This window comes from Euprymna scolopes, chromosome 8 (assembly GCF_053919585.1).
Source record: "Euprymna scolopes isolate OS-2025 chromosome 8, ASM5391958v1, whole genome shotgun sequence".
Taxonomy (NCBI): Eukaryota; Metazoa; Mollusca; class Cephalopoda; order Sepiida; family Sepiolidae; genus Euprymna; species Euprymna scolopes.
The window spans coordinates 116328161-116354669 of NC_136489.1; the positions used below are offsets into that span (position 1 = coordinate 116328161).

The window sequence follows — 26509 nt, forward strand, 5'->3', positions numbered from 1 at the left end:
TTCAAACTCTTTGTTCTGTCTGTGTGTGTGTGTCTCTCTCTCCGTCTCTCTCTCTCTCTCTCTCTCTCTCTCTCACGCACGCACGCACACTTTCTCACTTTCTTTCGCTCTCTCCCACTTGCCTCTTTCTCATTGTTCAATGTCTCTTTGTTTTTCTTTTTCCCTCTCTCTCTATCTCTCTCTTTCTCTCTCTCTCTCTCTCTCTCTCTTTCTCTCTCTCGCACGCGCACTCTCTGTTTCTATTTTTTAATTCTCTCTTTTCTTTCTACTTTTTCTATTCCTTCCCCTTCTCTTGTTTCTTTTTTCTTCATTTTTCTCTTTCTTGATTCTTTCTTTTCTTTTTTTTTTCATCCTATTCGTTTCCCTTTATCTAATGCTAGCATGAGTGCCCGGCGTTGCCTGGGTGTTTGGAGGTATATGTTGAGCAAAAAAAAAAAAAGTGGTAGTAAGAAGGCAGGCTCGAACCCGTATTGCAAAGGAGGAAAAGAACGGGGAAAAAAACTGACGTCTTTGCTGTTACGACCACCGCCAAACCGGAAGTGACGTAGGTTTAAATTAAGGCTAAACAATCGAAAGGAGAGGATGACTTTCACAAATATCGGCGAAAAAAGCAACCCCCTGTAGAAAAATGTTCAGTTAAAAGTGAAGATATTAATGTTTTTAGCGAATTCTTCGATATTTGTCGTCTAAAAGGTCGACCTTCAAAACGATACTGATCTTGTGAAAATCCGTCGCTTCTGTCGAAAGTTTTAAGGAGACATGCAAACATACATAGATACATACATTTATATATTGGTAAACATACATACATACATACATACATACATTTATATATTGGTAACTCAAATTTGCGACCCAAACCGATTAAAAAGCTTGCCCTATCTCTGAATACACTTTATGTAAAATTTCAAATTGTCTGAGTAATTTAGTAGAGGCCGAAGCGGTCAAATTTTTTTTTAATTTGACCCCTATTATGCCCCCTTCACATTTATTGTTTGGAGCTCAAATCAAGTTATTAAGTTAAACCCATGTCCAAGGAACCTATATCTAAAATTTCAACTGTTTAGACCCAAAATTGTTGGAGGAGTTTGGTAGAGTTCTCAAAGCTCAAATCGTTGAACTTTGACCCCTTAACAGCAAAATTTCTTGCCGAAACGGATTAAAAAGATTTTCCCAAACCTCAATACCCCGTATATCAATTTTTGAGTCTGTAGACTGAAAATTAGCAGAGTTATTGTGTAGGGAAATGTACACATACAGACAGACACAGAGACAGACACTTTCACTTTTATAGATATATAGATATCTTTGTGTCTACTATTATATAAAAGTCACTTCATGTGTGTGTGTGTGTGTGTGTGTGTGTGTGTGTGTGTGTGTGTGTGTGTTCCTCATAGGTTCTGAAACGGTTGAGCTTATCTTTTACAAATTTCACACAAAGGTAATTTGTATGTCTGGCAGTGTTATTTTTGTATGTCTGGCAGTGTTATTTTTGTATGTCTGGCAGTGTTCTTAGATTTATTTTGGACAGTAATTCATCTAATAAGTATCGAATATCGAACAAGTCCGATCCTGAAAATAGTCTTTCTGGCTTATGGTTAAAAATATTTTACATGAGAATATTTTACGTTACACCGGCCAAAGGAGATAATTCTTAGTAAATCAATGAAAATTCACTTCAGAGCAAACCATTTCTTCTTTAAAAAAAATTGTAATCTGGAGATATAGCTCGGTGGTAGAGTATTCGACTACAGACCGGTTCATTTTAAATTTTTTTTTTTTTCTTATTAATAGGTTCAATTTACTATAAAAGAAGAGGATCATTTAAAATCGCCGCAAGTCATTTCTTCGTTTGTATATTTTATAACTGAACATTAATCAGAATTGACTTTTCTGGGGCAATCATCGTCAAGCCCAAATGTGAGCTGACGTGATATTGTAAACAAACACAGACGACATTATCATTGTTATATTTTTTTATTTATTTATTCATTAATTTATTTATTTATGTATTGCGAATTAGTCCACCAGGCAAATTATTCCTCGTAATATATAATAATCAATGGAGGATTGATTCTAAAATAATGCATACGCAACCTCCAAAATTAAAAATATCATTAATAAGAAAAAATTAAAATAAAATGACGAGATTAACCGGGGCTTGAACATAGGATTATTCGATCTGTAGTTGAATGTTGTGCCACTAAGCTATATTTTCAGATTATAATAAATCTGTTGTTGTTGTTGTTGTTGTTTTTGTTTTGTTTTTGTTTTTTGTTTTTTTTTTAAGAGAAAATGATTTGTTGAAATTATATTATCTCTTGCTGGTGTAACATAATACTTTCCTGTAAAAAATATTCCTTTTTATCTATAAGAGAGAAAAGCTATTTTTAAGATCGTATTTTTCGATCGTCGAAACTTATTGGATAAATTTCTGTACAAAGCATATCTAAGTACATAGATAAATCTATCTATCTATCTATATATATATATATATATATATATATATATATATATATATATATATATATATATATATATATATATATATATATGATTAGTTTTTTTCTTTTGGAAAAAGAATTCCAGCAGAGTGCTCAATTAAAAGGAAAATCCAAATTGTAAGAGCGTATTTATATTTTGTGTACAGAAAGTTGTTAGTTGAGACAGATCATTGGTACCGTCGGTTTCAAGCCCGATAATAAGGCCCGTTTAAGGTATCCTTATCAAGCTCTCTTCAGCCAATATTCGTTCCAAGACGTCTTGGAACGAATATTGGCTGAAGAGAGCTTGATAAGGATACCTTAAACGGGCCTTATTATCGGGCTTGAAACCGACGGTACCAATGATCTATCTCAACTAACAACTTTCTGTACACATTATATATATATATATATATATCTCAATCTATCTATCTTCCTATCAATCTACCTATCTATATATCTATCTATTTATTTATATATCTATATATCAATCTATCTATCAATCTATTCTATCTATCAATTTATCTATCTATCAATCTATTTATATATCTATCTAACTATCAATCTATCTATCTATCAATCTATATATACATTATTATTGATGTTTTTATGTAACAGAATTGATTTCCAATACCTTTTCTAAACGTCAGCACTTAGGCAAGGTTAATAATAAATTGAAAGAAACGGGTAGGAACAGAACAAGCGGAAAGATATAAAGCGGATAAAAAGAGAAAAGAAATAGATTGATATCTATATATCTATCTATCAATCTATATATACATATCTATTAATATATCTATCTATCAATCTATATATCTATCTATCAATCTATCTATCTATATATATATATCTATCTCTTTGTGTTTACTCTTGCCTATTTCTTTTCTCTTTTTATCCGCTTTATATCTTTCCGCTTGTTCTGTTCTTACCCGTTTCATTCAATTTATTATTAACCTTGCCTAAGTGCTGACGTTTAGAAAAGGTATTGGAAATCAATTCTGTTACATAAAAACATCAATAATAAACCCAATAAACAGATAAAAAAAATAATTTTTTTAAATCCTATTCCTTGAGACCTCTTAAATTTGTATTCACGTTTTCTTTTGTTTGTTTGTTTGTTTGTTTGTTTATTTTTAGTCTAATCGAGAGGGCAGTTAAACGCAAAAACAATTAGAATGTATAAGTTAAGCCAATAAAACGCAGAATTCTTTTTTTTAAATGGCTACTTATTTAAACACGAGCAAAGTCACGACCTTAATCTTTGACCTTGAGCTTGAAAAATAGTGTGCACCATCCCTAGGTTGGAGATCATCATCATGTCAAGTGTGGACATGATCAGATGATCAGACACGTTGTGTAAGATGTAGGAGTAATATATATATATATATATATATATATATATATATATATATATATATATATATATATGTGGTATGACCTTAACCTTTGACCTTAATCTTGAAAATGGTGTGCACCATCACTAAGTAGGGGACCATCCACATGCGAGGTTTGATCACGAGTAGTCCAGTGGTGGCGGCTGTAGAAGAGTTGTATACACAACTACACACAAGCACGAACTTTATATATACAGATTTTAAATCAACTAAATTTCGACGATATACGCATACGTCTTCATCAGGCATGGAATTTGTTTTGTTTTTTGTTTTTGTTTTTTTTTTGTCTTTTTCTTTTTCCTTCCTTGGTACATGCCGTCACTAGAAAAACAAAGTCCTTGTGGTCTAAAACCACGTTTGTTTGTTTTTTCAAATGCTCCAATCCGGAAGATTGTTGTTAATGTTCAACTCCCCGAAAGTGGGCACGCAATTCGGACACGAAAATAAGAATCGCCGCAATCGAAAATTTCTCTTCCTCTCACCGAGGACATATTCTACATTTAGAATTAGTTATAAATAAACTGGTCTGTGTGCCCGGTGTTGCCCAGGTGTTCGTGGGTGGGTGTTGAGCAAAAAAAAAAAAAAAAAAGTTATAATAGGCAGGCAGGCAGGCAGGCTCGAACCTGTGACGCGAAGGCGAAAAAGAAAGTGGAGGTGTGTGTAATTGTGTGGGTTGAGCAAAGAAAAAAGGAAAATTGCGAACGCAAAAACAAAGTGGTAGTAAGCAGGCAGGCTGGAACCCGTACCGCGAAGAAGGAAAAGAAAGTGAAAACAAAAAGTGTGACGCGTTAGCTGTTGCGCCCATCGCCCAACCGGAAGTGACGTAGGTTTAAATTAAGGCTAGATAATCGAAGAGAGGATGACTTTCGAAAATATCGGCGAAAAAAGCGACCCTTCCCTGTAAAAAAAGTGCTCAGTTGAGGGTGAATGAATTAATGTTTTGGGAAAATTTTTCGATATTTGTCCTCCGAAGGGTCGAGCTTCGAAATGATACCGATATCGTGAAAATTCGTTGCCTCTGTCGAAAGTTTTTGCGAGACATACATACATACATTTAAACAGACAGGTGAGATTTATATTATAGATGTTGTGGAGACTCACCCATGCACAAGAGGTCCACTCTACTGAACTGTAGATATAGACTGAGCGGTTCAACTCTCGAGGTGGTCAGTGTATTTTCATAGTACACGTTGGGGTTCTAACTTCGACAATAAGTACAACAGAAACTGGGCCATTTTGATGGCCTTTTTTGCTGTTGGATTGATGCAAAGTGTTCTGTATAGCCCTAGGAGGTCCAACTATCCAGGCCTTGCCTCCTGATTTTCGGGAGGAGCAATTTTATCATTTGCTGCCTTAGGCGCCCTCACCGTGTAATGCCGACGGGGCTACATAAGCATATTTTTACAGGGCCGAAGTGATCCTTCTTTTGGAGCACTGACTTAATTTCCCACTCTCCGACCTTGTGTCACCTCCTCTCACGGTAGGGGAGAGTTAAATATTGGTCTGTGTACTTCGTAATACGCTATCTTGGCGTTTTGTTTCAATATATTTTATCTTTCTAACCCATATCCTCATTCACTGTTTCACTAGAAAATTTAGCACAAGGCCACCAAAAGTGCAAGAAATGAAGATGGTCGGTGGTTATCCTCTGACTGTTCTACGCGTAAATAGATGCATTTTGATTCGTATGTCCAATCTCTGTTCCTTTCTTTCACCATTTGTTTATCACCTTCATTTCAGCAACCACCACAATACCACATTTACTTTATGAACTACGTTACGTGTATTAGCCTCAACTGTTTGAATGTTGTTTCTGATATATATATATATATATATATATATATATATATATATATATATATATATATATATATATATATATATCCTAGCTGTGCCAGGCCACGCATTGCTGTGGCTGAAAACAAACAAAACATAATAAGCAAAAAGTATGATTCTAATGTTCATGTTCTCTGTACCCGTGAATATTGCTTTTGCCATGTCGCAGTACTGAAAATATCCAAAATGTCTGCAAAACGATAATGTATAAGTTAATAATTAAAGGGAATAGTTTCCGCAGGAAATAGAACACTTGCACACACGCACACAGGAACACATGTAAATGTAATCAAACTAACGGGTAAGAAATACCTAAAATTAAAAGAAATGTAAATATATTTTAAGTTTACCGAATATCTATGTATATTTAATTTTCTCCGGAGAACTTGCAGTTTGTATAACATTTAATACATCTGATTGCAAAACATGTTAAACCAGAAGTTGTGTTTTTATCTACGTACACAAGCTGGAGCGAACATGAGAATGGACGTGTAAATTTACTAAATGCCTAAATATGTGTACATATATTTCTCCATAAAAGTTCTTTTCTGAAATGTTTATATACATTTAATAATTTTTTGTGTTGCAATAGTTATGAGAACAGATGTTTGTTTGTTTTTTGTTTTTGTTTTTGTTTTTTGTTTTTTTTTTTGTATCAGGCCAATCGCCGGGCCAAATAATGTTTGTTAGTGACGCCAATTTCTTATAAATTTTAATAACTGTTCGTTTATCTAGAGAAGAATAGAATTCCGTAATATGAGAATATTCAGAGCTCAGCCAATGAGAATTGCCATTATTTTAGGAGAGAAATATTATTTTTGAATTAGGAAATGGAAAGATAATGGTATGTCTATGAGTTTATGATTCAGTTACGACGGGTGCAAGGAAAGTGTAGTTATAATGTGTATATTTCTTCCCAGTAGTAACTGGAGGCGGTAGGAGGACTTTAGATTTTGAGGGAAAAATAGGAACTACTTCGTCTAAAGATAATGCAATTGTGATGATGTTGCTCCTAGGATGAATTGTAGGATTTTATTATAACGAATAAATGTGGCTATAATGTCGTTCTAAAGTTACGTAAGATAGTGGCTAATAGTCTAGACATAATAAATTTGTATGTGGTATCTGTTGTTGCAAACCTACGGTACTTTGGTCCAGGGGAGAATTTCAGCAATCAAAATATTATATACGGAGATGATGCGTGTGTGCATGTGTGTGAAGAGTTTGAATGCAGAACCCGATAAATCCAATTTCTTTAAAATGAGAAATTAAACCATGAAATGGTCGAACATGTCAAATCTAGACTTCAACTAAAACCCTTATTATTATTACACGCAAAATAAAATTATGCTGATAAAACAATACCATTTGTCTGCTTCGTGGCTGACTATAATATGGTTGTCTTCAGGTCTAATGTGAATAAATTCCTATTGAGTCATCCATTTAGATAATCTAGCCATACACAAGCTCCAGCGTGTTGTACCTTGTCTCACCATTTACCTAAGACTTATCTCTCATCCTTGAGTAGCCTCTGGAACTTGATAAGTTGGGATGTTGCAAGTAAAAAAGAATATTGCATCATATGCAACATGGTTTTGGAGTAAAGTGTGAAAGGCAACACATTTTGTAATTTTGAAAATGGTGTTTATCGCGTTTTGCATTTGTACTCTACAGATATGAACACACACACACACACACACACACATATATATATATATATATATATATATATATATATATATATATATATATATATATACGTACATGTATATATCTGTGAAGGGTTCGGCATTGTGTTTCGTTTTGAAGTAATAACAGATTCATGTACATTGTTATTATCGCAAAAAGAAATACACCAAAAGATTTATAAGCGATTTAACTATCGCGTTTTTCAATCATTATCTACGTAACCAAACGGTCCCTGTTTTAAATTCTCACATAAACATGCCCGCTGGTGATCTGCAATAATGGCAAAACACGTGTATCTAAAATGCCACTAACGATGAAAGGCAATGCTCCTTGTGTAAACAAATGGAGCTTCGGGCGTTTTACAATGTTTATCATTGTAGTTCCACTTTCTTTAGCAGCGACTAAATTGGCTAGGTTTAGAAGCGCTGACTATCATCTAAACAGTTGCCGTCTCAAGAAGTTGCTTATATAGCAACATTGAAGAACTATAATGCAGCGAAACAACAATCTGATAAGGATATATATATATATATATATATATATATATATATATATATTGTATTTTGTGTACAGAAAGTTGTTAGGTGAGACAAGTCATTGGTACCATCGGTTTCAAGCCCGATAATCAGGACCGTTTAAGATATCCATATCAAGCTCTCTTCAGCCAATATTCATCTATTTTGCAACCGGAAGTGGAATAAATATATATGCATCAAATATTCAAGTTAAAATTTTATATATATATATATATATATATATATATATATATATATATATATATATATATATATAACATTTAAATTTGAAACGAATTTAATTAAAAAATCTAATTTTTTTTTTAAATCTAATTTTTTTTTTTTAAATATAAAAATTTAAACTTAAAATTTATATCAATATCGAAATAGATGAGTATTGGCTGAAGAGAGCTTGATATGGATATCTTAAACGGCCCTAATTATCGGGCTTGAAACCGACGGTACCAATGACTTGTCTCATCTAAGAACTTTCTGTACACAAAATACAAAATATAAATACGCTCTTATTTTCGGATTTTCCTTTTAATTGAGCACTCTGCTGGATTTCTTTTTCAAAAAAAAAAAACTAATCATATATATATATATGTATATATATATATATATATGTATATATATATATATATATATATATATATATATATATATATATTGCTTTAAAGAAAATAGCATAGCCCCCCCTTCACCAACAATATCATAAGGAATTAATCATTCCACCGTGCAAAAAGTAAAAATAATTAAAAAAAAAAATATCACGTAAAAGCAGGGACTTAATGAATGTGCGTGTAAATTTTACCGAGGGGGGGGTAGAGACGGGTTGGTATACGAATAAAATAAAATATTTACAATTATGTAAAATATATGTACAAGTGGGAACAAAGAGGAGAGTAAGTATATATCCCAAAGTAAGTCTGATGACTTGACGAATTCTTTCTGTCGACATAGAGAAGGCCTACGTGAAAGAATGGGGACTGACTCCAAAATCCGCAAGTGATTCCGGGAGTTAGCCCGTTGTAAAATTCTAAAACACATCATTTTATAAAATGAACAGTCCATTTTATAACGATTAACTATGGATGACTTTGTTGGTGAAACGGGTTCCTATGGTTTTGCCGGCTATTTTCTTTAAAGCAATGTATGAGTTTTGTACATTCAAACAACTATATATATATATATATATATATATATATATATATATATATAGTAAGTTATGAAAATATATATGGCAATCAAGCTACACAAAATATTTCGCGTTTCATTCGCGTGAGAATTCGTCATCTTTACCTATGTATTGAGCACTGTTGAAATAAATACTGACAAATAAACGCATAAATTTATACCTTCGTATATTAATATGTGTGATTAAAGGAAGTAATCATGTATATATATATATATATATTCTTGGCGTATCATAAAGTAAATGTTATATTGAATTTATATTTTCGTAGAGACTTTACGTATTTCTTCCCCCTTTTTCTTTTCTCTTCTCTTTTTCATCTAATTTATAAAATTCACTATGTAAGTGTGTCTGGCTGTCCGTCTGAATCCATATTTTCAAACTCTATCTCCTCCGAAACTAAAAGTCGCAGAGCGGCGCTAAGAGCCTCAACTGATTGGATGTTTTTACGGACCATTCTTTTATGGGTCGTTAGCCGGTTAAAATAGTTTTAATGGGATCATAAATGGGTCAAAATAGAAAAAAAATCGTTATACATTTTGTACATTCATCTTAATTTATTTTTAATTAGTTCATATGCGTGTCATCTTGATTAACGCCACTAATTGTGAATGCTACAGTGTCGCTTTCGGTTTTGATGTTAGATTATATGTGTGTATATATATATATATATATATATATATATATATATATGTGTGTGTGTGTGTGTGTGTGTGTGTATACACACACTATATATATATATATATATATATATATATATATATATATATATATATATATATATATATATATAACTGTTTAACGGTACAGAACTTATACATTGCTTTAAACAAAATGGCTGGCAAAACCCGAGGGCCCCCTTTCATCAACAGACTCATCAGGAGTTAATCGTTGATCATAAAATAAACAAATAAATAAAATAACTCGCAAGAACACACTTCTGTGGTATACGTGTAAATTTTACCGAGGGAGAGGGGGAAAACAGGTGGGAATACAAATAAAATACAATAACATAAAATATATGTACAAGTGGGGAAAGGGGAGAGTTAAAATATATCCCCAAATAAGTCTAATGATCTGACGAACTCCTTCTGTCGACAGAGAGACGGTCTGCGTAGGAGAATAGAGACCGTCTTCAAAATCTGCATGTCAGTTCTCGCAAATTATTTTATTTATTTGTTTATTTTATGACCAACGATTAACTCCTGATGAGTATGTGGATGAAAGGAGCCCCTCGGATTTTTCTGGCCATCTAAATATATATATATATATATATATATATATATATATATATATATATATATATACATATATATATATATATATATAAGTAGGTTGTAGTTTGCTTGAAGCATTGTTGAAGAAAATTATAAGATAAAATTAAAAGCCAAGAACAATGCGAGATTTTTTTTTTATATAGAGTAAAATTAAATGCAAACAAAAGAAATAAATTTCTTTTTTTTTGTTGTTGTTTGTTTTTTCTTTTTCACACAAATTTTAACTCTAAACAACACTAATTTTTTTTTCTGTTGTATTCAATGGTGTTGTAAATCTCAATATATTTCAGACTTATTAGTCCATTTTCAAGAGAAGACAGCAGAAGAGTGTTCAAAATTGGAAAAGTAGCCGCAGAGTTTGCCACGTGATACCGCGAAATATAGAACAAAAAATGACGTTAGGAGAACGTTAAAATAAATCAGTTGATGTTTGAAATACTTGTTGCGTTTGTGAATCAAGGGAGATGACTATTCAAGCAAGGTTTTTTTTTTTGTTTTTTTTTAATTATTGTTTTTCTTATGTTTTAAACTTATATTATAAAAGCGGAACTCAATTCCAGTCTATTGTTTAGTGTGGGAGTATTTTTTGAAATAATTAAAGATTCGAGGATACGAAGTTGACCTACGTTTCTTGAAGAAGCAAGAATGTTGATGTGAAAATCTGGTTCTGGATTAATGCAAGTGCGAATATGTTTATAGAACGACGAAGCAGTAGTGTTTAAGTGCTCTTTAATGCGGTGATGAAGCAATCTGGTAGTGCTTCCGATGTAAGATGCACTGCATTTAGCGCATTGTAGGTCGTAAACAACGTGGTTCTTAAAGCATAAACCTGTGTGTGATATTGGGCAATTAGAGAGTGAACAAGGGGAAGTTGTATGCGATGGTTGTTTTCGGTTGAGCTGTTGTCTTAAAGTAGATCCAGTGTGGATGAGTTGAATGTTGAGCCCCTCGCTGCGGATGGCTTTTCGGATTGAAGATGAGATTTTGTCACTGAGGAAGGGTAGTTTTAGAAAACAATTGTTAGAGAAGGGTCGGGTGTTGCGTTTTTTCTTTTTAAGTGAGGATAGGATCGTATTAGGGTAGCCGTTTAGTGAGAGGGTCTGTAGGAAATTGTTAGTGTGTGTATGTTTGTCGGAGATGTTAGTGCATTTGTCTTGTATGCGTGAGATTTCGGCATGTGCGTAGTTTAGTTTGTCCTTGAGAGGTAGCGCAGATTTGAAATGTACGAAGAGGCGTTTGCTGGCGGGTTTTCTGTAGAATTCAGTGCATATGGCACCATTTTTTTTATTTGTATTTTAAAATCAAGTAGAGAAAGAGATTCCGAAAAGTCTGGGTGTTCTATAGTAAATTTTAAGTTTGGGTCGGCGTTATTGAATTTGTGGAAAATGTTAATAGCTTCTTCGCGGGAGTATGTGATAATTAAAATGTCATCGATATATCTAGTAAAAAGGAGATAAGAATAGCAGGTACTAAGGGTGTGTCTTTCGAGTTTGTCCATATAAGCAATGGTAAGAATACCGGATAGACTGGAGCCCATGGGTAGTCCAGATACTTGTTTGAACGTGTTTTGTATGAAAGTAAAGTAAGTGTTGTCTACTATGATACGGAGGAGTTGTAAGAGATCTCCTGGAGTAATTCCGAAGCATTGTGGGTTTTTAGATGCTATAATGTCTGCCATGAGATTGATGGCTGGATGTGCAGGAATGGAGGTGTATAAAGAAACGACGTCTAGGCTAAATGGGTATCTGTATAGTTTGAGTAGATGGTGTGGTAGATCGTTGAGTCTGTTAACCACCTTAAATGGCTGCACGCTTTTGCCCCGCACGATAACAAGGACACCCCCCTCAACCTCTCAGGTAATCACAACACCTCTTTTCCGGTTTTTCAGCTTGATCACCCTTTATACCCACCTCCTAATAATATTCCACTAGATCTAAAACTTTCAAGGTTAAAGCATAAAATACTCAGAATACTTGAACGCGAACAACACCATATTACCCCCAATCTTACCAGGAACCAATACCTCACCCTTAAATCCCTTAAATACAAAGATTTAGTTTACTTACCCTCTGATAAGGGCAGAGAATTTGGCGTTATATCACAGGAATCTTATAACAACCTTGCTATAGAGCATCTTTCCAATACCGACCTTTACACCCCAGCACATAATATCACTGCTGCTCGTATTGAGAACAACATTAACAAGACATGGTCTCAAATTTGTTTTAAAAGAAATCTCCCAAAACAACACAGACTAAATTTTATTACTAAATACAGCAAATTACCTACCTTTTATCACCTTATTAAAACCCACAAAAATAGCACACACACACAGATCAGACCCATTGTTTCAAGCGTTAACGGTCCCCTTTATAAAATCTCTTGGTTAATATCCCGCCTACTTAAACCTCTACTCTCTACATTCCCAGCCCATGTTAGTAGTTCCAACCAAGTAATTAACAGACTCGACGATCTACCACACCATCTACTCAAACTATACAGATACCCATTTAGCCTAGACGTCGTTTCTTTATACACCTCCATTCCTGCACATCCAGCCATCAATCTCATGGCAGACATTATAGCATCTAAAAACCCACAATGCTTCGGAATTACTCCAGGAGATCTCTTACAACTCATCCGTATCATAGTAGACAACACTTACTTTACTTTCCTACAAAACACGTTCAAACAAGTATCTGGACTACCCATGGGCTCCAGTCTATCCGGTATTCTTGCCATTGCTTATATGGACAAACTCGAAAGACACACCCTTAGTACCTGCTATTCTTATCTCCTTTTTACTAGATATATCGATGACATTTTAATTATCACATACTCCCGCGAAGAAGCTATTAACATTTTCCACAAATTCAATAACGCCGACCCAAACTTAAAATTTACTATAGAACACCCAGACTTTTCGGAATCTCTTTCTCTACTTGATTTTAAAATACAAATAAAAAAAAATGGTGCCATATGCACTGAATTCTACAGAAAACCCGCCAGCAAACGCCTCTTCGTACATTTCAAATCTGCGCTACCTCTCAAGGACAAACTAAACTACGCACATGCCGAAATCTCACGCATACAAGACAAATGCACTAACATCTCCGACAAACATACACACACTAACAATTTCCTACAGACCCTCTCACTAAACGGCTACCCTAATACGATCCTATCCTCACTTAAAAAGAAAAAACGCAACACCCGACCCTTCTCTAACAATTGTTTTCTAAAACTACCCTTCCTCAGTGACAAAATCTCATCTTCAATCCGAAAAGCCATCCGTAGCGAGAGGCTCAACATTCAACTCATCCACACTGGATCTACTTTAAGACAACAGCTCAACCGAAAACGTCCATCGCATACACCTTCCCCTTGTTCACTCTCTAATTGCCCAATATCACACACAGGTTTATGCTTTAAGAACCACGTTGTTTACGACCTACAATGCGCTAAATGCAGTGCATCTTACATCGGAAGCACTACCAGATTGCTTCATCACCGCATTAAAGAGCACTTAAACACTACTGCTTCGTCGTTCTATAAACATATTCGCACTTGCATTAATTCAGAACCAGATTTTCACATCAACATTCTTGCTTCTTCAAGAAACGTAGGTCAACTTCGTATCCTCGAATCTTTAATTATTTCAAAAAATACCCCCACACTAAACAATAGACTGGAATTGAGTTCCGCTTTTATAATATAAGTTTAAAACATAAGAAAAACAATAATTAAAAAAAACAAAAAAAACCTTGCTTGAATAGTCATCTCCCTTGATTCACAAACGTAACAAGTATTTCAAACATCAACTGATTTATTTTAACGTTCTCCTAACGTCATTTTTTGTTCTATATTTCGCGGTATCACGTGGCAAACTCTGCGGCTACTTTTCCAATTTTGAACACTCTTCCGCTGTCTTCTCTTGAAAATGGACTAATAAGTCTGAAATATATTGAGATTTACAACACCATTGAATACAACAGAAAAAAAAATTACTGTTGTTTAGAGTTAAAATTTGTGTGAAAAAGAAAAAACAAACAACAACAAAAAAAAAGAAATTTATTTCTTTTGTTTGCATTTAATTTTACTCTATATAAAAAAAATCTCGCATTGTTCTTGGCTTTTAATTTTATCTTATAATATATATATATATATATATATATATATATAAAAGTGAAAATGTATGTACGTATGCATGTATGTGTATATGTGTGTATGTTTGTGTGTCTGCTAAAAACTTTCGACAGACTGAACAAAAATTAACAAACTTTGTATCATATTGAAGCCCCACCCTCCGGACGACAAATATCGAAAAATTGACCCAAACCGTTCATTTTTTTCACCCTTAAATCAACAATTTTCTACAGGGGGGGGGTCAACAAAAACCGTTTTCTTAGGTTTTCATTAACAACCCCACCCCCGCCCAACCACACACACCTCCAAAAACGCGTGCAACGCCGGGTACCCCCCCCCCGCTAGTCTATATATATAAAAGCGAAAATGTATGTATGTATGTGTGTATGTGTGTATATATGTGTGTCTGCTTAAAACTTTCGACAGACAGAACAAAAATTCACAAATTTGATCTCATATGAAAGCCCCATCCTTCGCCCGAAAAATTGACCAAAAACATTATTTTTTTTCACCCTGAAATCAACACTTTTCTACAGGGAGGTAAAAACCGTCCTCTCGGGACGAGATCAGTTCTACGCATGCGTCAGACGACGTCATGACCTGATTTAGTTTAAATATTTTAAGCACTGATACAATTACATGTATGTCGTGTTAGCTCAGTTTTGGTTCATTATCTAAACGTTTTGGGTTCGAATCATAGTGTGATATTTTTTTTTTTTCAATTTTTTAAATTTTAATATGAAGCAGTGTTATTTAAGCCATTTTTCACGTAACGTTCGTTTTTCTGGGGGGTTTTTTTTTCTTCGCTTATTCTTAGGTTTTCATTAACACCCTCACCCCCGTCTGACCACACACACCCAAAAACACCCGGGTACCCACCGATTTTTTAAATTTTAATATCGAAACAGGCTTATTTAAGCCATTTTTCACGTGTTTTTTTTTGGGGGGGGGTAGTTTTAACGTTCGCTTTTCTGCCCCGAGCAAAGCTAGGCTGAACTGCTAGTAGCAAAAAAAAATATGTAGCTGCCATCAGCTAAAATCGAAACTGTGGCATTCAAAGTTGCGTATGTTACCACTGTACCAACTTGACATGCATATAAACCGATTATGAATTTTGAAATTTTAAATAAACTAAGATAAAAGTACAAAATATTTGATGATTTTTTTATAATTTTTGACTCATTTGTGACCCCGTAATTACTATTTTAACCGGCTAAAACCCCATAAAAGAACGGCCTGTAAAAAATCCAATCATTTGAGACCCCTAGCGCTGCTCTGCGACTTTTAGTTTCGGAGGAGAGTGAGTTTTAAAATATGGGGACAGACCAACAGACAAACTGACAGACAGGCAGACATATAGCCGTTTATATATATATATATATATATATATATATATATATATATATATATATATATATATATATATATATATATATATAGTATTTATTAGGTTGAGAAAAAAGTTCGTGCGGTAATTACAACGCATTTTCAAATAAGTTTTCATTACAATAACTTTACTTTATATATAATTTTAACGAGCGTTTTTCGCTCGACCTAATCGTTTAAATTACAATCGTTTCTTCTTTTTAGAACGTTGAATACAAGATGGGGAAAAAAGCAAATTTGCACAATTTTCAATTCAAGCTAGAAACTTCTCGCTGAAACTTCTCGCGATATCAACGAAGCGTTTGGCTTAAGAACGACTAGTGAACACACAGTACAATAGTGGTTTCAAAAATTTCGTGGCGACAACAGGAGTCTTAAAGATGATGAGCGTAGTGGTCGGCCATCAGATATTGACAACGATTAATTAAGAGCCTTAGTCGAAGCTAATTCACGCACAACTGTTCGAGGATTTGCTTCTGAATTAGACGATTGTATACGATGATTTCCAACCACTTGAGAGAGATTGGAAAGACAAAAAAATATTGATAAATGGGTGCATCATGCATTAAACGACAACCAAAAGAAACGCCGTTATGGGGCATCATTTTACGCTACAAGATCGAGTCGTTTCTCGACCGGATTGTGACTAGCGATGAAAAGTGGATTCTTTACGACAACCGGCGACGCTCAGCTCAGTGGTTAGACGCCGACGAAGCTCCACGACACTTGTCAACAAATGGATGAAATGCATCAGAAACATCGACAACACTCAACATTAGTCAAGAGAAAAGGACCAATTCTCCCCCACGTCAATGCCCAGCCGCAGGTTGCTAAACCACCTTGCAGAAGTTGAACGAATTCGGCTTTTCCTAATCCGCCATACTCTACCTCCTCTTGCACGCAGACTATCACTTTTTCAAGCATCTCGACAACTTTCTTCGTGAGGAATGCTTCAAAAACCTTAGCGATATCAAAAAGGCCTTCGGTGATTTTATCGCCACCAGAACGCAAGGTTTTTTTTTACCTTACTGGTATGAATACACTTGATTTGCGTTGGCAAAAGTGCGTTGATTCTGATGGTGCTTATTTGGATCAATAAATTTGTGTTTGAACCGAGAAATGTTCATCTGAATTTAAAAGTGAAAAACTATAAAACATTTCTGTTAATCTGATGTATATTATATGTATATCATATGCGCATTATATATTACAGGATTTTCTTTCTTTAATCGGATTTTTTCAATTATTGATTTTCGATACTTATCAGACACATTCGGATACAAAACCTATGTAAGAACATTCACAGATACATAAAGTGTCTTCATGTGAAATTTTTTTTTAAATCCGCACCGCTTTTTCTTACTCCATGGGGTATGAATTCACACACATATATATTTTAAGTAATTTATTTATTTATTTGTTTCATTATAAAATATATGTCCCTATGGTCAAATTAACAGTCGGTGAACAATTATACAGGATTATTTATATAATTTAAATGAAGGTGGTATACTGGGAGTTATATTTTCCACACTAGCACGGTGTCTGAAGTAATTATACATGCAATAATCATTAATCGGGCGGGTTTCATTGGATTTATATATAGGAAACCAATCTATACAACCATTATACACATATATATTTTTAGATATATAAAGTCACTCTGTGTGTGTGTGTGTGTGTGTGTGTGTGTGTGTGTGTGTGTGTGTGTGTGTGTGTGTGTGTGTGTGTGTGTGTGTGTGTGTGTGTGTGTGTGTGTGTGTGTGTGTGTGTGTGTGTGTGTGTGTGTGTGTGTGTGTGTGTGTGTGTGTGTGTGTGTGTGTGTGTGTGTGTGTGTGTGTGTGTGTGTGTGTGTGTGTGTGTGTGTGTGTGTGTGTGTGTGTGTGTGTGTGTGTGTGTGTGTGTGTGTGTGTGTGTGTGTGTGTGTGTGTGTGTGTGTGTGTGTGTGTGTGTGTGTGTGTGTGTGTGTGTGTGTGTGTGTGTGTGTGTGTGTGTGTGTGTGTGTGTGTGTGTGTGTGTGTGTGTGTGTGTGTGTGTGTGTGTGTGTGTGTGTGTGTGTGTGTGTGTGTGTGTGTGTGTGTGTGTGTGTGTGTGTGTGTGTGTGTGTGTGTGTGTGTGTGTGTGTGTGTGTGTGTGTGTGTGTGTGTGTGTGTGTGTGTGTGTGTGTGTGTGTGTGTGTGTGTGTGTGTGTGTGTGTGTGTGTGTGTGTGTGTGTGTGTGTGTGTGTGTGTGTGTGTGTGTGTGTGTGTGTGTGTGTGTGTGTGTGTGTGTGTGTGTGTGTGTGTGTGTGTGTGTGTGTGTGTGTGTGTGTGTGTGTGTGTGTGTGTGTGTGTGTGTGTGTGTGTGTGTGTGTGTGTGTGTGTGTGTGTGTGTGTGTGTGTGTGTGTGTGTGTGTGTGTGTGTGTGTGTGTGTGTGTGTGTGTGTGTGTGTGTGTGTGTGTGTGTGTGTGTGTGTGTGTGTGTGTGTGTGTGTGTGTGTGTGTGTGTGTGTGTGTGTGTGTGTGTGTGTGTGTGTGTGTGTGTGTGTGTGTGTGTGTGTGTGTGTGTGTGTGTGTGTGTGTGTGTGTGTGTGTGTGTGTGTGTGTGTGTGTGTGTGTGTGTGTGTGTGTGTGTGTGTGTGTGTGTGTGTGTGTGTGTGTGTGTGTGTGTGTGTGTGTGTGTGTGTGTGTGTGTGTGTGTGTGTGTGTGTGTGTGTGTGTGTGTGTGTGTGTGTGTGTGTGTGTGTGTGTGTGTGTGTGTGTGTGTGTGTGTGTGTGTGTGTGTGTGTGTGTGTGTGTGTGTGTGTGTGTGTGTGTGTGTGTGTGTGTGTGTGTGTGTGTGTGTGTGTGTGTGTGTGTGTGTGTGTGTGTGTGTGTGTGTGTGTGTGTGTGTGTGTGTGTGTGTGTGTGTGTGTGTGTGTGTGTGTGTGTGTGTGTGTGTGTGTGTGTGTGTGTGTGTGTGTGTGTGTGTGTGTGTGTGTGTGTGTGTGTGTGTGTGTGTGTGTGTGTGTGTGTGTGTGTGTGTGTGTGTGTGTGTGTGTGTGTGTGTGTGTGTGTGTGTGTGTGTGTGTGTGTGTGTGTGTGTGTGTGTGTGTGTGTGTGTGTGTGTGTGTGTGTGTGTGTGTGTGTGTGTGTGTGTGTGTGTGTGTGTGTGTGTGTGTGTGTGTGTGTGTGTGTGTGTGTGTGTGTGTGTGTGTGTGTGTGTGTGTGTGTGTGTGTGTGTGTGTGTGTGTGTGTGTGTGTGTGTGTGTGTGTGTGTGTGTGTGTGTGTGTGTGTGTGTGTGTGTGTGTGTGTGTGTGTGTGTGTGTGTGTGTGTGTGTGTGTGTGTGTGTGTGTGTGTGTGTGTGTGTGTGTGTGTGTGTGTGTGTGTGTGTGTGTGTGTGTGTGTGTGTGTGTGTGTGTGTGTGTGTGTGTGTGTGTGTGGATTCGTGTCCAATGGAGTCAGAAACAGTGGGGCCGATTTTATTTCTCGCGGTTAATGGTAGCCGATTGGATACGGTCTTTGCTAATCAAACCAGAAATGGCTCGTGTTGCCGGGTTCGAATCTATCAACTGGTGTTAATCGTGATACCCTGCATTGAAGATTCCCGAAAGGATGAAACATTAATGTCTGTAGGTATTTAATTATTATAGTAAAAAATAATTTTATATATATATATATATATATATATATATATATATATATATATATATATATATATATATATATATATGTGTATGTCCTGGATATGACCTTAAACTATATCCAGTGGTGAGCCCCTAGCTTGCGGGCTTTGGGGAGTGGGGAGCCACCCTTTAATTGTCATTGCTCCCAGGTCCACTCTGACCCGGAGTGGTAGTACCTGTTAGGGTCCCAACTATGGGTTAAATAGAAACCGACTTGAAAACAACAAATATATTCTATTAAAAAGGTTTTCTTAAATCTTTGGATTTAGCATTAAATAACCTGAAAAGGGTTGATATGCTGTAAAACAAAAACAATCAACCAATATATATATATACATATATATATATATATAATTCGATGGCTTCTTTTTATTTACAGTTGGGTATTATTTACTAGGAACTTTTTCAGTATAAAAATGCCCATATATCTTTGTCACAGCGAATGAGAAGTTATCTAAATTTCCTTTGGTATAACGTGAGTTTTTCAAATTCCTTTGAAAAATCAAGTTGCTTTATTTTTCGTGTTTATTTTTTGTTCCAATGAAAATTAGGTCGACACATATACTTTAAAAGTCACTTATTTCTTATCATTTGACAATTGTTCGCATAGGTCGGTATCCTCGAGGTATTGCGTTATCTTGCGTGACATTTTAATAACCAACTGAGTTGATTCATATATAGTCTATTCCATAAACAAAGACATGTGTCTTTCCAAAGAAAAACACTATAACATTGTCACCCTCCCTAATAAGAAAAGAATGAAAATGCCCCTGGAGAGACTGGGGAGGATCGAAGCTACCCTTAGGGACAGAACCCTCTGGATCAGTGATTCTCATCGTTGTTTTTTTTTTTTTTGCCTATGGGTCCCTTTTTCTTTCTTTTTTCTTGGTGGACTCCCTTCATAACTATTGGTCATAGTATGGGAGAGTGAAGGTCATACAGACAATATAATAGAAAAATAACCGACTACCTGAGGTGCATATTTAAAAACAGCTCCTATCATTTTTTTTTTTAAATTCTTTTCAATGCAATTTTATGGATTTTTTTTAATCAATTAATTCAAATTCGTTAGAATGTCTGCTTTAACTTTCTCCATGTCAAGCCAAAATTACAGTAGAAATTATATTTTTAATAATAAAAACTATTATGAGTTAGTTTTATTCATCACCCACTAAAATAACATTATAGCCTAAACAAAATGAATACTATCTCTTCATCACTAGTCATCATTCCGTGGCGCAATAATATGGCGTGGTATGGTGGTTCGGAATCACTGATTTATATACCACTAGCAGCCATCCTGGAGTTGCTCAATTGTAAAATACGCTTACATATTATATTTTAATTCATGCAGATTTCGTGTTTATTATTATGGAGCCAATTCTCTATTGATTATTGTATTGTACCTAATATATATTAGTGATTTCAAATGTAAAAAAAATGATGTGTGCAAACGCTGCTTCTACTGCTAATACAACCGCTTGCCATCCATCCTCCGTTGCTGCTGATATTTTCATATGCGCTCTGTTACAGTTTTAGCGTCTCAAATTCATTTTTCAGATTGAAATACATTAATGGCGGCTATTTTGTATAAAATGGTGTCTTTTTATAAATTATTTTTTATAAATTATTTTTCATTAAATTTTTTTTGTTATAAAATAGTTTTTTACTAAATAGTTTTTTAATAAAAAAGTTTTTTCAATGAATTGGTTTTTATATAAAATGATTTTTAATAAGACAGTGTTTTTAATAAAATATTTGGATAAAATATTTTTAATAGAATAGGTTTTTATCAAATATTTTAAAATAAAATAGTTTTTTTAATAAAATATTTTTTTATAAAATATCATTTCAATAAAATAGATTTTTAATAAAGTGTTTCTAATGAGATAGTTTTTTTAATAAAATAGTTTTTATATGAAATAGTTTTTATATGAAATAGTTTTTTATATCAAATAGTTTTTTATATGAAATAGTTTTTGATAAATAGTTTTTAATATATGAAATAGATTTTTATATGAAATAGTTTCTTTTTTAATAATTACGTAACATTATTCATTGTTAACAATTCAGTATAGTTTTATGTAAAAACGGAAGCTGAGTGTCCTGGTTTTGTATTGCATTTCAGTTTCACTCGGTTTCTGTGTTTACATAAAACTGAAAATTGGACGGCCATTTTGTTTCGTATTATTATGAAAGTAGGTAAGGGAAAAGAATTACCCGGCATCAAAAGTGTCATAATGCTTTGTTCTACTCAGCGTTATCTAAAAGCAATAAATGTAAGATTACAGTAGAAGTGGAGAGAAATTGTGACGCAAGTGTTGCGCAATCTCCAACCAGACCTATCCTGAATTGGCAATGCTCGAGTCCAATGAAAAGTAGAAGTCCAGGGTGTCTGGAAACAACACCAAAATAAGCGGAGAGCACGTAGAGCACCTAGATTTCCTAAATGGTCAATCATTTTAGTACTGACCAGGCTCAGCGTTGCTTAACTTCAGTGATCTAACAGCAACCGAGATATCAACATGATTATGCCGTACAAGATTACAGTATTATATTTAAAAGAGATAGTTCTGATAAATGAAGATTATTTTTGTAAGCAGCGTCTGGGCAGGAGTTGGTAGAAGCAGCTTATCCTGCCTTGACAGAGTTCAAAATAGACTTCGTAGCTTAGTGAGAGCTGCCCTTTTCTCTTCCCTGCAACCTCTTTCCCACGGCGAGCCTATCTCTGCTTTATCGTTATTTTCATGGCAAATGCTCGACTGAGCTTCAATACATGGTCTCCCCCTCGCCATACTTTCACAAAAAGACTTGTCTAGCTAAAACCACTATCAATAATTCCTCACACTCTTTATGTGTGCCTAAACCTAAATGTAGATTCCACGATCAAAGCTTCTTTCTTAGAACTGCCCGCCTGTGGAACTCTCTTCCGATTACCTGCTTTCCAGCTGACTACAATCTGATTGTCTTCAAGTCCAACGTAAACAAGTTCTTGATGAACCGAACCCCTAAGTAATCCAATTTACAAAATTTCCACTACTTATGTTTACTGCACTATAATCACATTGACTAATGTATACCTATTAACCCTTATCTTCGAGTTGCCTCTAGGCCTTAATAAGTGTTGATTCCTGTGAAAAAAAAAATACTTTCCGGTTCTGTTACTCTTTTATAAAATAAAACAGATTTTCCGGGAAAACTCCAGTTTCCCCCGTAGAGGTGCCTTTCGGGTTAAAATGGCTAAAATTGACATTTTTGTGCTCATTAAAAAAAAAATTGATGCCTTGGATTTTTATAAAACTTTCTTAAAAGTTGTAAGTAACTGATTTCTATATAATTTTGTTTGTCTATACTCCGCGATAACTCTTGGGTGTACCACAGGGGCTCTTTTAGGGCTAATAAAAACACTCCATTTTTGGGACTATTTTAGCATATTTGTCAAAAATTTTCTGTGTATGTCTATTTAGCAGTTTTCATGATGCTGGACTTAAATTTAAATATGTTAAGGTCTTCGGGAGTTTTGGGGCTAAATGGTGGGGCGGAGGCAAATGATGTATTTAGTAATTTCTTCTTTTGCACGGTGCAGAACTCAAATTTACATATGCTAAGGCCTAAAACTGTACCGTTTTTTTCATTTTCAGCAGGATTTGACGTCCCCTGGGAACTTTGGGGCTAGATGGGGGAAGGGCAAATGCTGAACTTAGTCATTTTTATGCCTCGTTTACTGTGCATTCATGGGGGACCATGCATGCTTCACTTGTTATTCTTGAATCTCGCCTGGTATCAGTGACAGTCCGCTGAAATTGTAGCTTACAATAATAAATACCAGGCATACATAATCTTCAAATTTGCATTCAAGCTGTAAAATGTATTTCTTTCTTTGTTTTATTTTTGTCAGAAAAAAATGTTTCTCATGAGTTTATATTTAATCTGATAAATATATATTAAATAAAAAGCACCTGTCATAAGCATCCGCTATAGAATAAAAAAAAAAAACAGTTTGATTTAAATAAATGAAGAATGTGCGGCAGCGTCATGGAGGTGATGGTGGCTCACTGGTTAACGATGCAGACGGACAAACTGGGTGTGCCAGATTCGAACACTTTCATTTAGGAACGTTGGCAACCTTCACGTGACCTCTCCCGTAAGTACCCGATATCACTCTAGAAAGAATTCCTAATAGAAAGATATTGGGGAAACGGATTACAACAAAAATCATCATCATCATCATCATCATCATAAATGATGCTTAATAAACAAACAAACAAACAAACAAACACGTATCAGAAACGAAATGTACCATCATGGGTGAAATAGTACGGTAAACTAGACTTAAAAACAATGATTCTCAACCGGGGGCCACATGGAGATCCAGAGTCTATATAACATTATGGAGAGTACAGGGGGATCCATCAAATTAAATAATTGATATTATCTATTTACTTCTTTCATTGTGAAATGTATACTAAGCTAGATAGGCGATCAAAAAAGAAATAGCAGTACATGGGTATCAGCATACGGTGAAGAACCACTACTCTCAATGGCCTAGCTAGAGGGAGCCGAGTGGGGGGGAGTCCACCCTGGGTGACAGCAAAGAGGGGTGACACAATATCAGCCCACCAAAATTTTTCAGCCAGGCTCAGGTGCGAAAATGGTCTGAAAATAGGATTTATTTATCATATATAAAGTTTTAAAGTTTTTAATATTTTCTAAAATATTTTACATTTTTTTAATTATTAACTGAAGAATATTTTTGCCGATTTTTATTGAAAACTCTCGACCCTGTATTTCTGTAGTTTTTAAAAGTACATTTGAAATCATTTTATGACTCTCATTTCATTTTCTTTTAACTGTGAAATATAATTGAAAAAAAAGATTAAGTGGTTATATATATATATATATATATATATATATATATATATATATATATATATATATATATATATATATATATATATATATATAAGTTTAGTGGTTATATTTAAATTCTGAAAAAACAACATATAGACACATATATTCGAATTAAGAATTTATTGTTTGACAAAAGGAATATATAGAAGGGGCTATGTTGATTTCCTTAATCCATGGATTTTCAATAAAGGCTAATATCATCAGAGGAAATGAAATGCGGTTAGCAAAATGTTCAGCTGTGAATAGACACTTATTTTTCTTTTCAGCACAAATATTGAAAATAGTTTTTTAAGTGGTGAATGATAGTTATATGGAAATAATTATAGGAAAAGGGAATTTGATACATACTTGGCAGTCCATTATCGGAAGGAGTACAATGTCCTCCGGGGTTATAAATCCAGGTAGGCAGAATATTGGTTCAGGGGAGAAGGCAGTAGTCCCATATAACAAAAAGGCGTGGTTGCTCCTTATTGATTTTCCGAAAGGGATACGGGGCAGCCGTATTCGTTGGTGCATTGAGTGTGTTTTGGTAGATGTAATCACTAAACTTATATATTGCTCTATGTTTAAATATTGAGCTTCTCCTTTTTGGCTAGGATCGCTCTGAAAGTATTACTTCAAGTAATATCTATCAGGATCTTTCATCTGATTTCTAATCAGTGTCTTATCTCGATTATATATATATATATATATATATATATATATATATATATATATATATAATTATTTCCACAGCCAAACAGCGTCACAGCACACAAGAGCTATGACAGTCAATAAACCAGAAGTCCAAGACTCTAGTTTCGCCCTCATTTGAGCTCATCAGTTAGACATATCCGAACTCGGCGTTCAAAACCCGAGCCTCTTGCATGCGAGGCAAGCACTCTGCCAACTGATCAAACGCCAGTTGGTCAGTGGATATTTTAACTAATGAGCCCAAATTAGGGCGAAACTCGAATCTTGGACTTCCGGTTTGTTGACTGCCATGGCTCTTGTGGGCTGCAACGTTGTTTGGCTGTGGAAATAATTATACAATTTCTCACATTCTGAAAAAAAAATATATATATATATATATATATATATATATATATATATAGTGTCGTATCTAAGGGTGGCAGTCCGGGCGACAGTAAAGGAGGGGTGACACAATGTTAGTGGAGTGACATTGGAGCAGACCGCCCCGAGTGAAGCCAATGCTACTACTCTACAGTTTGTGGTTCAAGTAGTCATACATAATGTGGCCCCACTAACTAGAATATAATAGTTTGTAGAATATGTTAAGCGGTTATGCGTGACGTTGCCCCTTATCGTTGTGTGTCACAGAGCCATTATGTTTGCTGAGAAGATTTGCTTGTACTCGTCAAGATGCCACATAACATAAAACTGAAAATCTTCTCTTACTTGGTATCCTTCGACAGTTATAACATTTGATTGTCAAGTCATTTAGTGCGACATTTTTCTACGGTGGATTAGAACAATGCGGAGATTCGAACCAAAACGGTTTTTCATAGCTCATTGATGTCTCTCACTTTTGTTTATGTATGTGCCGTTTGCATCCCCATATCGGGCCCCTCCCGAAAAAACAAAGCACATGGCGCCTTTATCTCACTGTAGCTATGAAAATCTGTTTTTTACACATTCTCCCAAACAATAAAGCACAATTGTTTAATTTACATGTATCACAACCTGTTAAAACAATCTCGACTTTGAATTCAAAATGCGACCCAGATTTGTATTCTGCTCTCCAATCTATATTTGTATAGACTACTTTTATAACGAAAATAGCTTTCCCGCTGATCGTTATGTTCATTACTGATAAGCACATTCTTCTTCTTCTTCTTCTTCTTCTTATTATTATTATTATTATTATTATTATTATTATTATTATTATTGTTGTTGTTGTTGTTGTTGTTGTTGTTGTTGTTGTTGTTGTTGTTGTTATATGTGCCAAGCAGAACTGACTTCTGGAGTACGCTGATGTCCTACTTGATTCCCAAGGAGTTCAACTGTTTCTCAAAATCATCAGAAATTGAGC

The 26509-nt window shown here is 35.0% G+C and overlaps 1 protein-coding gene across 13 annotated transcripts in view; it reads left to right on the top strand.

Moving 5' to 3' along the window:
* Window positions 1-26509, top strand: part of LOC145283718 (complexin) — a 665844-nt gene that overhangs the window by 142802 nt on the left and 496533 nt on the right. The gene's annotated exons all lie outside the window — the stretch shown is intronic.